Raw genomic sequence first — 10,556 nt, forward strand, 5'->3', positions numbered from 1 at the left:
TAAAAATAATAATAACCATAACCTATGGAGAGCATTTTTAACGTACCAGTCACCTTGTAAATGCTTTCCTTATATATCTCGTTGACCCTTAGAGCGCGGTTATGAGGTGTGGATATTATTCCTATGTTAAGACCTAGGTTTCAGGAAGGGGTGCCTGGGTGGCTCAGTCATTAAGCGCCTGACTTCGGCTTGGGTCATGATTCCACAGTCCTGGGATTGAGCCCCACAACGGGCTCCCTGCTCAGCCAAGAGCCTGCTTCTCCCTCTCCCGCTCCCCCTGCTTGTGTTCCCTCTCTAGCTGTCTCTCTCTCGCTCTCTCTGTGTCAAATAAATAAATAAAATCTTCAAAAAAAAAAAAAACTGGGTTTCAGGAAGGCTGAGTAGCCTGCCTAAGGGCCTACCAGGAATTTCTGGAAGGTTGAGTAATTTGCCTAAGGGCCTACCACTAGTCAGCTTCCAAGTTAAACTTTAGCCACATCTGACTAACATTCTGCAGTTAAAGCATTGCACTAAATAGCTTCTTGTGACTTGCCCCTGGGTTGAAGTAGCCCCTAGTTCCTCTAGGGGGAGAACTAGAAGGGCCATATGGCCCCGAGGTGTTGGGGGCTTCTGGAGCCTCACTGCGGCGTGGCCTGGCTCCCACTCCTGCCATGGGGAAGGGCCCATGCTGGCCCCTGTAGGTGCTCAACGTGAGTTGCCATTCCACGTCCCCCACTTCTCCCGCCCCCAATCTGGGGACTGTAATCACACCCTGAGTGGGTGTTGAAAGGGTTGGGGTCTGCAGTCAGTTCAAGGGGACTCAGGAAATCAATGGCAGTCTGAGGTGTCCTAAAGTGCCCTGGGGGAATGCTACTCTATTCTTCTCTGGGAATAAAGGGGAAAAGATGCTTCTAAAATATTTTTTTAAGCCAAATACTTGGGTAATTAAAGCATTTTAATAAAAATTTCAAACAAAGACCATCAAAAGGTCAAGATTCGAGAGTGTAAGCAACTATCTTATGCAGGATTTTTTTTTTTTTTTTTTTTCCTGTCAAGGCAGCTTGGAGCTCACTGAGAAACCACAGAGTTAAATGATGATCCTGTGCCTTCCTGATTAGGAACAGGCTGCTCTCTGCAGTTTGATTAGTCTCGCTCGTAGCTATGGGATTACAGCTTATTAAAACTGACAGTGCTGTGGAGGGCAGGGAGCCTGGAAGGTCAAACTTACATACTGAGCCAGGCACCAGCAAGGCTCTGCCTCCACCTGAAGGTTTTGTGTAATTGGCATTCATTTGAATATTCTTTTTCATTTCTTTCCCTGTTTTTCAACGTTCAGGTCTCATCCTCACTTTATACCTTTTCTCTCCCCATTTTCCTCAGGGGAGTCCCTGACTTAGGACCACATAACCCAAGTAACAGTGGGCAAAAAAGAAGAGCAAGCCCAGTGTAAGCAACAGGAATTAGGGTAACCATACATCCTCATTGCCCATAATAGCCCTGGTTTGTGTCTGTGCATCCAGGCATAATTACAAACAGCACCCTCTTTTACTTTTAAAAGTGCTTTAGTTTGGATGACAAATTATATGGTCCCCATGATGAGTGGTAGAGATGGTCAAACCGGAGAGCAGGTGCCTCATCTAAATGGGACAGCTGCTACCCACCTCTCACCACTTGCTGATGTGGGGCCAGTGCCATCAGATCTTCCAGTCTCTCAGCGAAGCCCCAAATCTGGATTTTCAGAAATCTCACAATTTGTAAATGCTGGTTCGAGTTTTAAAAAATATTCTGCTAGCCAAACAAAACCTAGGTGCTCCGAGTTGGCAGCCTCAGGTTTAGAATTTGGAGCGAAAGCTTTGTGACATCTTTAACATTTTAAATTTTCTCGGTGACTCATCAAAACGTACAGAAAAAGCACCTCTGGTTTCTAGATTCCCACATTAAGAGACCCCCACGTTTTCCCAACTCCATGGCGCGATCCCCAGAAAACTCCCAGCCTCATTTCGAATCTGCTCAAAGGGAAAGAATGCATCATCCTGTTCAGCCATTCAGCCGATTTTACGGATGAGAACTGCTAGGCTCGGAGAAGGAAGACCAGCAGTCAGTGGGTCTTTCCTCTCCAGGATTTTAAACAGACACTTGTTTCTTTCCAGTTACCACTCTGGCTCTCCTACACTTCCTGCATTTTCTGCTGAGCTGTGCCCTTCCAGGGTCAGCAGCGATTTCCCAGTACCCACTTTCCAGTGATCCTTTCTGACTCACAAAACCGGTTGGTACCAGGACATAAGGGCTCCTGTTGCACCTTCCAGCATTAACAGCAATAGTCCTGGCTGACACCGTAAGAGCTCAGTTATGGTTTGTCAAGTGAACGAATATTCTTGGAGCAGCTGAGGCCTTCTCCTCGGATTGTAGCCAGCTCAGCACAGGTTAGAAGTGGCTCGCACAGCGGTGCGTGGTGGGACCTGGGCTGAATGTCTTGTCAGTGGTGGTTTTATCTCGCTCTACGCCAGGCAGGCTCCCGGTGACCTGGCACAGTTTTTTTTCTTCTTTTACTTGGTTCGCTTTCTACCATTAGCATCTCCTAGTGCTGGCCTCAAAGCAAATTCCCCTGCTTTGACAAGAGGAACTCAGAGTGAACTTTTCTTTTGTTCTCATTCCTCACGATGTACTTTGAGGCCAGGCTGCCGCTGCCAAGGAGTTCAAACGGCCCTGAGCTTCTGCTGGTACAGTTCAGAGGGATTAGCACGTCCTCTCTGCACACTCTCCCTGATGGTCGCCTCCTTCCCTGAGCCGCTGTCCCCTGCTGTCTGCTCCTTTGTCTGAGAAACACATTTTCTCTTATTATCACCTAGTTCCCTGCCTGTTTCGGATGGCTTCAGCTCACCTCCTAATGAAATCAAGATGTTGCTATTAATGGTCTTCTCTTTCCTAACAGCTTGGAGTCACTTCCTCTTATTTAGTCCTTTTCCCTTCCCTCCCAAGCCACATACTCATCTCTGCTTCAAATAAAAATTTCCTAACCCTTTCATAACTACTGCTTTAGAGCTGCTACCAATAAGGCATGAGAGGGAGGAGATAAAAGGGGAGAGAACCCAAAAGGTTAAGGGGGGGGAGGGATCCTCCAATAATTGAGAAACAGGGCAAGCATCTTCAGGAGGCTTCTTGAGTGAAGAAATTAAGCAATGTTAGCACCCAAGACTGAACATTATAAGCCCAGTGGTCTGGTGAAGTTTTCCTATAGTTTTTACAGATGGAATGGAAAGATGGTTTCCCCTCTAAGGAGCTGTCTTCCTTCCAAATAGTTAAAATAATGCTTTAGCACCATCCTAGTATCATTTATATTAGTCATAAATCCATTTTTAGGATCCGGTGACATAAGAGATATAAGAGTTTTTCAAATCATGGCCCCCAGAAGTTAAAATACTTACCCCCATAATCCAGCATTTTGCATTCCCTACTTACTCATTTTTATTTTGGTTTAACAAACTTATATAACATTTCCATCATAATTCTGTTTATCATTCCCCATGCTGAAGAAAATACAAGCTATGCAAATATACTCAGTTCCCCCACATGGTAATTTACACATCAAAAGAGAAAAAAAAGAGTGACAGGGTATGTTCAATTTTTTCTTTTTTTACCCTATATCTGATTTTGGTTAGACTCTCCAATTTCATGTTGAGTAGAAAAGTTGCTTCTAGTCATGTTGAAAAAGTCAGTTCAACTTTACTTTGTCACTTGAACATTCAGCTATTACCCCAAATCCCAAGTGTCAAAAACCAGATTTATTCTCCATCGTCAATGACGCTGGTTCTCAACTTCAACTGCCTTAACCTCTGTCAGTGGCATCTGTCTTCCAGTCAATCCAGCTGGAGAACTTATTCCTTGGATGAATGATATAGTTATAGAAGGGATGGGGATGAGCTATTTCAAGGGAGAGATCAGCCAGACTTGATGACTGGCTCAAAGGCAGGATTCAGTGCAGATTACCACCTGTCCTGTCCTCATCCCCTTTCTAGCCTCCCCCACTCCTCCCTTCCTCCTTTACCTTTATCATTACTGCTGCTAGACTAAGCTGTTGTAAGTATTATCTTCCAGAGGATACTCTTTGACTCAAGACCTTCAATGGCTCCCCAGCACCATCCAGGGCAAGGGCCGGCTGGCTGATGAATTCCTTGGCCTGTCATAAGCTGACCCTATCCAATCGCTGTGGTCTCTCCCACTTTCCCCCAATGGTCATATCCTAATTGTACCATTCTTCAAGGTCCAGCCTGAGAACTAAATCTTCCATAAACACTTGCTCTTCTAGAATCCTAGACGCTCAGGATTGAAAGAGGAGGGGCTTCTGTTCTGGTTTTCTTGGTCCATCAAGGCACCAACAACCAGTTGCTCTAGGCATTTGGTTTGCTCAGGTCTTCAATTCTGTAAGCCTCATCTCCCAACCAGACTCTCAGCTCCGTGAGGGAAGGATAATTCCTCACGGAGGAATATATTCCCTGTCTGTGTCCTCACCCCTGCTCTCTTGTAACAGTTGTGTCCACTGAAATCATTAAAGGGGGAGTGTGAGACTAGTTTCCTTCCCACCATATGTCTGTGGTGTGTCTTCTGCTCCTCTGTCTTAACATATTGCTTGTCCCTTTCCTCTTTGCATTACAAGTTGTCCAATAACTCCTGTGCTTTAGCATACTACCTTCTTTACTGCACATGGCAGACCTCCGAAGCTGCTATTCTCCCATTTACAGAGAAGAAACGGATTCAGAGAGGTGAAGTGACTTGCTTGAGCAGACAAAGCAGGAGACCCAGGATTTGAACTGGTACTATGACTCCGAAGCCCAGCATTTTTCCATTTCACTCCCTGACCTCCCCAAATCGTGTTTTTCTTATACAGAGCATCTGCTCTACTTCAGGAACAAAGGCCAGAGGTAGGTGAAGGCCTGTGCCAAATAAAAACTTCCTCCTGTGATCCATCGCCTCTCCTGGTTGTCCCCTGGGCTATTACCCCCGTAATTACTCCCTGGCACTCCAGGAGTGGCAAATCAGGATGACTTTGTAACTGTTTTTCTTTTCCCCTTTTTGTTCCCAGAAATCTGCAGCTGCATTTTAATGATGAGAGGGCTGAGGAGTGACCCAGAGATCATAATTTTGTTTTGGTCAAAGGCTCATACATTTATATATAAATGAAAAACAAAAGGACATGTAAATTGTAGAAAGGGGTGGGGAAATTAGCTTAGCCTTTCTCCTTTTCTTTGGTGACCCAGAGAATATAATTTTAGAACCGGAAGGAATGTTACAGATCATTTATTCAACTTCCTCATTTTACAAAGGGGAACTCAGGCCCGGACAGAGAGTGTGACTAACCCGAGGTCCAGCAGGACATGAGAGGCAAGGCTTCCTTTCTCAGTCCCAGCCCTTCTGCCCATCCCTATCTCTTGTTCTGCTTGGTTGCAGCCTCAGTATTCTACAGCTCCTACATCATATACAAGGGGCTTATGGTGGTTAATTTTATGTGTTAACTGGACTGGGTTAAGGGATGCCCAGAAAGTTGGTAACACATTATTTCTGGCCAGGTCCGTAGGGGTGTTTTGGGAAAAAATTAGCATTTGAGTCAGTCGACTGAATAAAGATGCTATCACCAGTTCAGTGAGCTTCATCCAATCTGTCGAGGCCCTGAATAAAACTGAAAGGTGGATTTGCTCTTTTGCCAGAGCTGCGACATCTATTTTTGATGGATCAGTGCTCCTAGTTCTTGAGCCTTCAGACTCGGATTAGAACTCATACCATTGGCTCCCCTGGTCCTCGGCTTCTTTGGGCCTCCAGCTTGCAGACAGCAGATCAAATCTTGGGACTTCTCGGTCTCTATAATCGTGTGAGCCAATTCCTATACTAAATCTCTCTTTCCTATCTATCATCTATGCGTCTCCTATTGGCTCTGCTTCTCTGGAGAATCCTGACCTATCATATTATTTCACCACTTGGGCAGTGGCAGTAGCCCTCCCAGCTGCTGGGATAATGGCGATTCTTGAACATAGAGGTTGTTAGGGTGGTTGGTGATGCGGGGGCGGGGGGGGGCACAGAATTGCACAAAGAGGGGAGCAGCAAGCAGGACAGAGTTTATTCTCTCTCCGAGGGAGGAGAGGGGCCAGACATCTAGAGAAATGCCAGCGAGTTTCTGTCCAGCTGGGCCTCTTAAGAGGTTTTGAAGGCTGTGAGAGGGTTGCAGCTGTGCTCATGGTGGGTGTGGGGAGGGGGTCAGCTCTTGGCCAGGTAGAAGAGCAGGTGGCAGGTTTTTTAAGGGGCTCTGTCTGGGACTTGTCCAGGATGTGGGTTGTGGTCAGGCCCAAGAAGAATATGTTTTGTAGTTGTGGTCTCTTCTCTGAGAATGTAGGGCCCCGTGACCTACAAAAACAAAGAGTTAGGGCCAAGGGCAGATACCTGTGAGTTTTTTCTGTCAGCTTGGCTGGGGCTGTGGGGGGTGCTTTTGAATAGATTCCTTTCAGAGGTTATTCTATTTGTAGATACATTCTTAAAAGACTTCATTGACCTCATTATGACTGTGGGCATCATGGAAAGATGTCTCAAGCCCTTTCCAATGTGCGATGCCATTTATAGTCTCCTATGCCCCTCCCATAATTATAAAACGCCCACCGATTTTTGTGGGTTGCTGGTTTGTCTCAGGAGAGGGGAAGGAGGGAGCAAGGGTGTTCCTCTTCTAGGGTCCCATCAGGGGATCCTATCTTTTTTTCACGGGTCCTTGATGGCCTATGGCATTTAGTCCAGCCAATCAGTACATAAAAACCCACATCTTGATCGGGGACTTCCCATATTTTGTCACCAGGAACATTGCTCGGTCACATACATCCTCCTCACCCTAATTCTCTTTAATACCTAGTATTCATTCTTGCATCCAGTCAAGAAAAAGTTACCTGCTTCCAAATAAGTGTCAGGCACTCTTGACACTCGGGAGTCAATGACAAACATCCCACAGAGAGCACCTGCCTTCTTGGAACTTTCAGACTAGGAGTAAACTCCAAAATTGCATGTATTCTACAGAATTAGAAAGTTTACTTTGCTCATGTAATCTACTAAATCATATTCCAACTACAGAAGATTATAAAGCTGTCCCTAAGAGATGAGAAAATGTGGAGAATCACTAGATGACAATTTTAGTAGATAAAGAAAATCAGAATGTTAGAGATTTTTACAGTTCATCATCAAAGGAACAGAACTATGGGCCAAATCAGTGAGCTGAGTTTGCCTCTGAGCTGGTGGCTGGGGACTCACACCAATTCAGTCTGCATAGTCTTCATGGTAAGGCTCCCAACAAATCCATAATCCCTCAAAAAAGTATAATCATTCCCATTTAATATTTGGGGAAACAGGCTGAAACAATCAAAGCGACTGCTTCAAATTACTTTGATTTCAGGAATATCTGGTTCTGAGGCCTGTGCTATTATTTCTACCCTGACCCTCTCCTTGCTCACCGGCCCTTGGGCCCAGGGTAAGCCTCTGCAAAGGGTATAAAGATAATATAACCTGCCTACTTTCTTTTTTTTTTTTTTAAAGATTTTATTTATTTATTCATGAGAGACAGAGAGAGAGAGAGAGAGAGAGAGAGGCAGAGGGAGAAGCAGGCTCCCAAGGAGCAGAGAGCCCGATGCGGGACTCGATCCCAGGACCCTGGGATCATGACCTGAGCTGAAGGCAGACGCTTAACCATCTGAGCCACCCAGGCACCCTAACCTGCCTACTCTTAAAAACGTCTTCCTGGGCACTTGACTGGCTCAGTCAGTGGAATGCGAGACTCTTGATCTTGGGGGTATGAGTTTCGAGCCCCACATTGGGTGTAGAGATTACTTGAAAATAAAATTTTTCAGAAAAAAGTAAATAAGCATGTTTCTATGGAGCCATGTCACTGATTTTTTAAACAAAATTTTGAAAAATGCAATTTAATCCTGATGTCTCAGAAGATAATCATGGGAATAGAGAACTTTTCCAACGGCCCCACAATTACTCAAAACCTTTTTGGAGCAACATCTGGAAATCAAGTTTGGAAAGGAGTTCAGACCAGAAAGCATATTAGTGAGTACTTATAAGGATAACACTGTACACGGGCTTTAAATTTTAGAAAATAACAGAAGGTCATTTAAATCCGTGTTCCATGAGAAGGTCAAGCTAAGTAATTCTGGTTATGATTTTTTAAAGGGTGTGGGTATATGGGTTAAAGTGACTGCAAAGTAGGGCGCCTGGGTGGCTCAGTTGGTTGAGCGACTGCCTTCGGCTCAGGTCATGGTCCTGGAGTCCCGGGATCGAGTCCCGCATCGGGCTCCCTGCTCGGCAGGGAGTCTGCTTCTCCCTCTGACCCTCCTCCCTCTCATGCGCTCTCTCTCTCTCTCTCTCAAATAAATAAATAAATAAACCTTAAAAAAAAAAGTGACTGCAAAGTAATGTACTTTTCTTGTGTGATTTTTGAAGTCCATTAACAAGATCCTAGTCACGTAGCCACATTTGGAGTGTTCATTTGGAGATTAAAAAAGCAAAAAAGCTGCCATTTCATAGTATGTTGTGATGATATCTGTTGATGAATGATCTATTCATTCCACAAACATGTATCGCCTGTTTATATATCCCACATTTGCTAGATGGTGGAGATTCAAAGGTGAAAATGTCAGGGTTTTTGCGTTTGAAATCACAGCTTAGTGGAGAAAATAAAAGCTTCACTGCAAAACAACACAGCAATCACGTTGCTGGTGGGATATACAAAGCACCATGGTATGAAAGTGTGGAATTTTTTCTCATGGTGTTTTCTGAACCAAAGTAAGAACACGTAGTCTGTGAATCTACTTACGGGTGCCATAGGGAGCATAGTTGACTTGGCAACTTAAAAAAGGATGTATAGAGTTTTACCAAGGGAAGAAGGTTCCAGGCCACTAATAAAGTGGTCTCAGAATTCCTCCCAGATCTGCCTTGTGTTCTCTCCACAATGCCCTTTTGCCTCTGATTATCATTCTGTTACTTATCACAGACTCACTCAACCAAAATTTGCTGACTGACGAGGCAGGCGATGTAAGTGATACAAAAGAAAGGAGCATTGCCTTTTTTGATCAAACAAAACCCAGAACCTCCAAAGTTTAGCACTGGAGGAAGGTGATGCTCCATCAGGCGATGGCTAGCTAGTAGGTCCAGTATCCTCCCTCTGAGATGTAACTTCCTCTGGAGGTCTTGGGCTGCCTCCTTCCTGTGAGTTTCTCCCAAGAAACACTCTGGCTCTCGCTGGATTTGAAACATTTGTTTCCTTCCCAGAAAGCAGTTGAAATTCCATTTTCTTCACATAACTGAGCAGATTTAGACCCACAGTCTTTTTTTTCCCCTCCAGCACTGGGGATGATGCAGGGTGGCAGAGGGAACACAGGGGAGATGGTGCCAATAACTGGGTGTCTGCTTCCAAGCCAGGGAAGCCGTTCCAGCCACTGCCATACCACTCCTGGAGTCAGAAGTGACTGGTATATTAACAGCTGATTCTACCTTCATTATCTCCTTTGCAGTGGTTTCAGTAAACAAGACCCTCTCCATTCTTTGACGGTAACATTAAACAGCGAACAGGTGCCATTTTCTTAGTGGTAGCCAATCAGCTCATGGCCACTCTCATTCCTTCACCTTACTCCCACCTGGATTATTTTGAGGCAAATCTCAGACATGTTATAATTTCACTTGTAAATATTTCAATATGTATCTCTAAAAGATAAGGGCTCTTTAAAAATGCAAAAACAGTACTGTTATTTCACTTAAAAATTAATAATACCTTACTACAGCCAAATACCCAGACAGTATTAAAATTTCCTCCATATTCTCATAATTTTTTACAGTTGTTTTGTTTGAATTAGCATCCATGCAGCTATTGAGTTCTTGAAATGTGGCTAATCAAAATTGTGATATGCAAGTATAAAATATACAATGGATGCTAGAACCTTAACACTTAAAAAAGATGTTAAACATTAATAATGTTTCAATAATGACACTTTTCCTATATTGGGATAACTAAAATATAGTATTAAAATTAATTTCACCAACGGATGCTAGAACCTTAACACATAAAAAAGATGTTAACATTAATAATTTTACATTGATAATGTTTCAATAATGATACTTTTCATATATTGGGATAACTAAAATATAGTATTAAAATTAATTTCACCTATTTATTTTTACATTTTAGATGTGGCTAGTAGAAAATTTTATATTACCTATGTGGCTTATGTTCTATTTCTATTGGATAGTGCTGATCTAGAGGATTGATCAGTTTCAGGTTTGTTTTTTTTTTTTTTTGGCTAGATGATTTCGTAGGTGGTGTTGTGTTCTTCCATGTGGAGGCACATAATGGTTGGTTCAGTTTTTGTGCTGTTAAAGATTGATCAGTAGTCCCAGCATTGCAGCTGATCCCTCTGTGTCTAGTACTCCATCAGCTTTTCACCTAGTGCTTTGAGCAGCCACTAGTGATCATTTCCCAGGTCCACTCTTTCATTAGAGGTTGCTATGGACTGAATGTTTGTGTTCTTCCCCAAATTCTTATTTTGGGAGAAATA

This window comes from Mirounga angustirostris, unplaced genomic scaffold (genome assembly GCF_029215605.1).
Source record: "Mirounga angustirostris isolate CCGP_5_RB_7025 unplaced genomic scaffold, mMirAng1.0.hap1 SCAF_1, whole genome shotgun sequence".
In the NCBI taxonomy this organism is placed as follows: Eukaryota; Metazoa; Chordata; class Mammalia; order Carnivora; family Phocidae; genus Mirounga; species Mirounga angustirostris.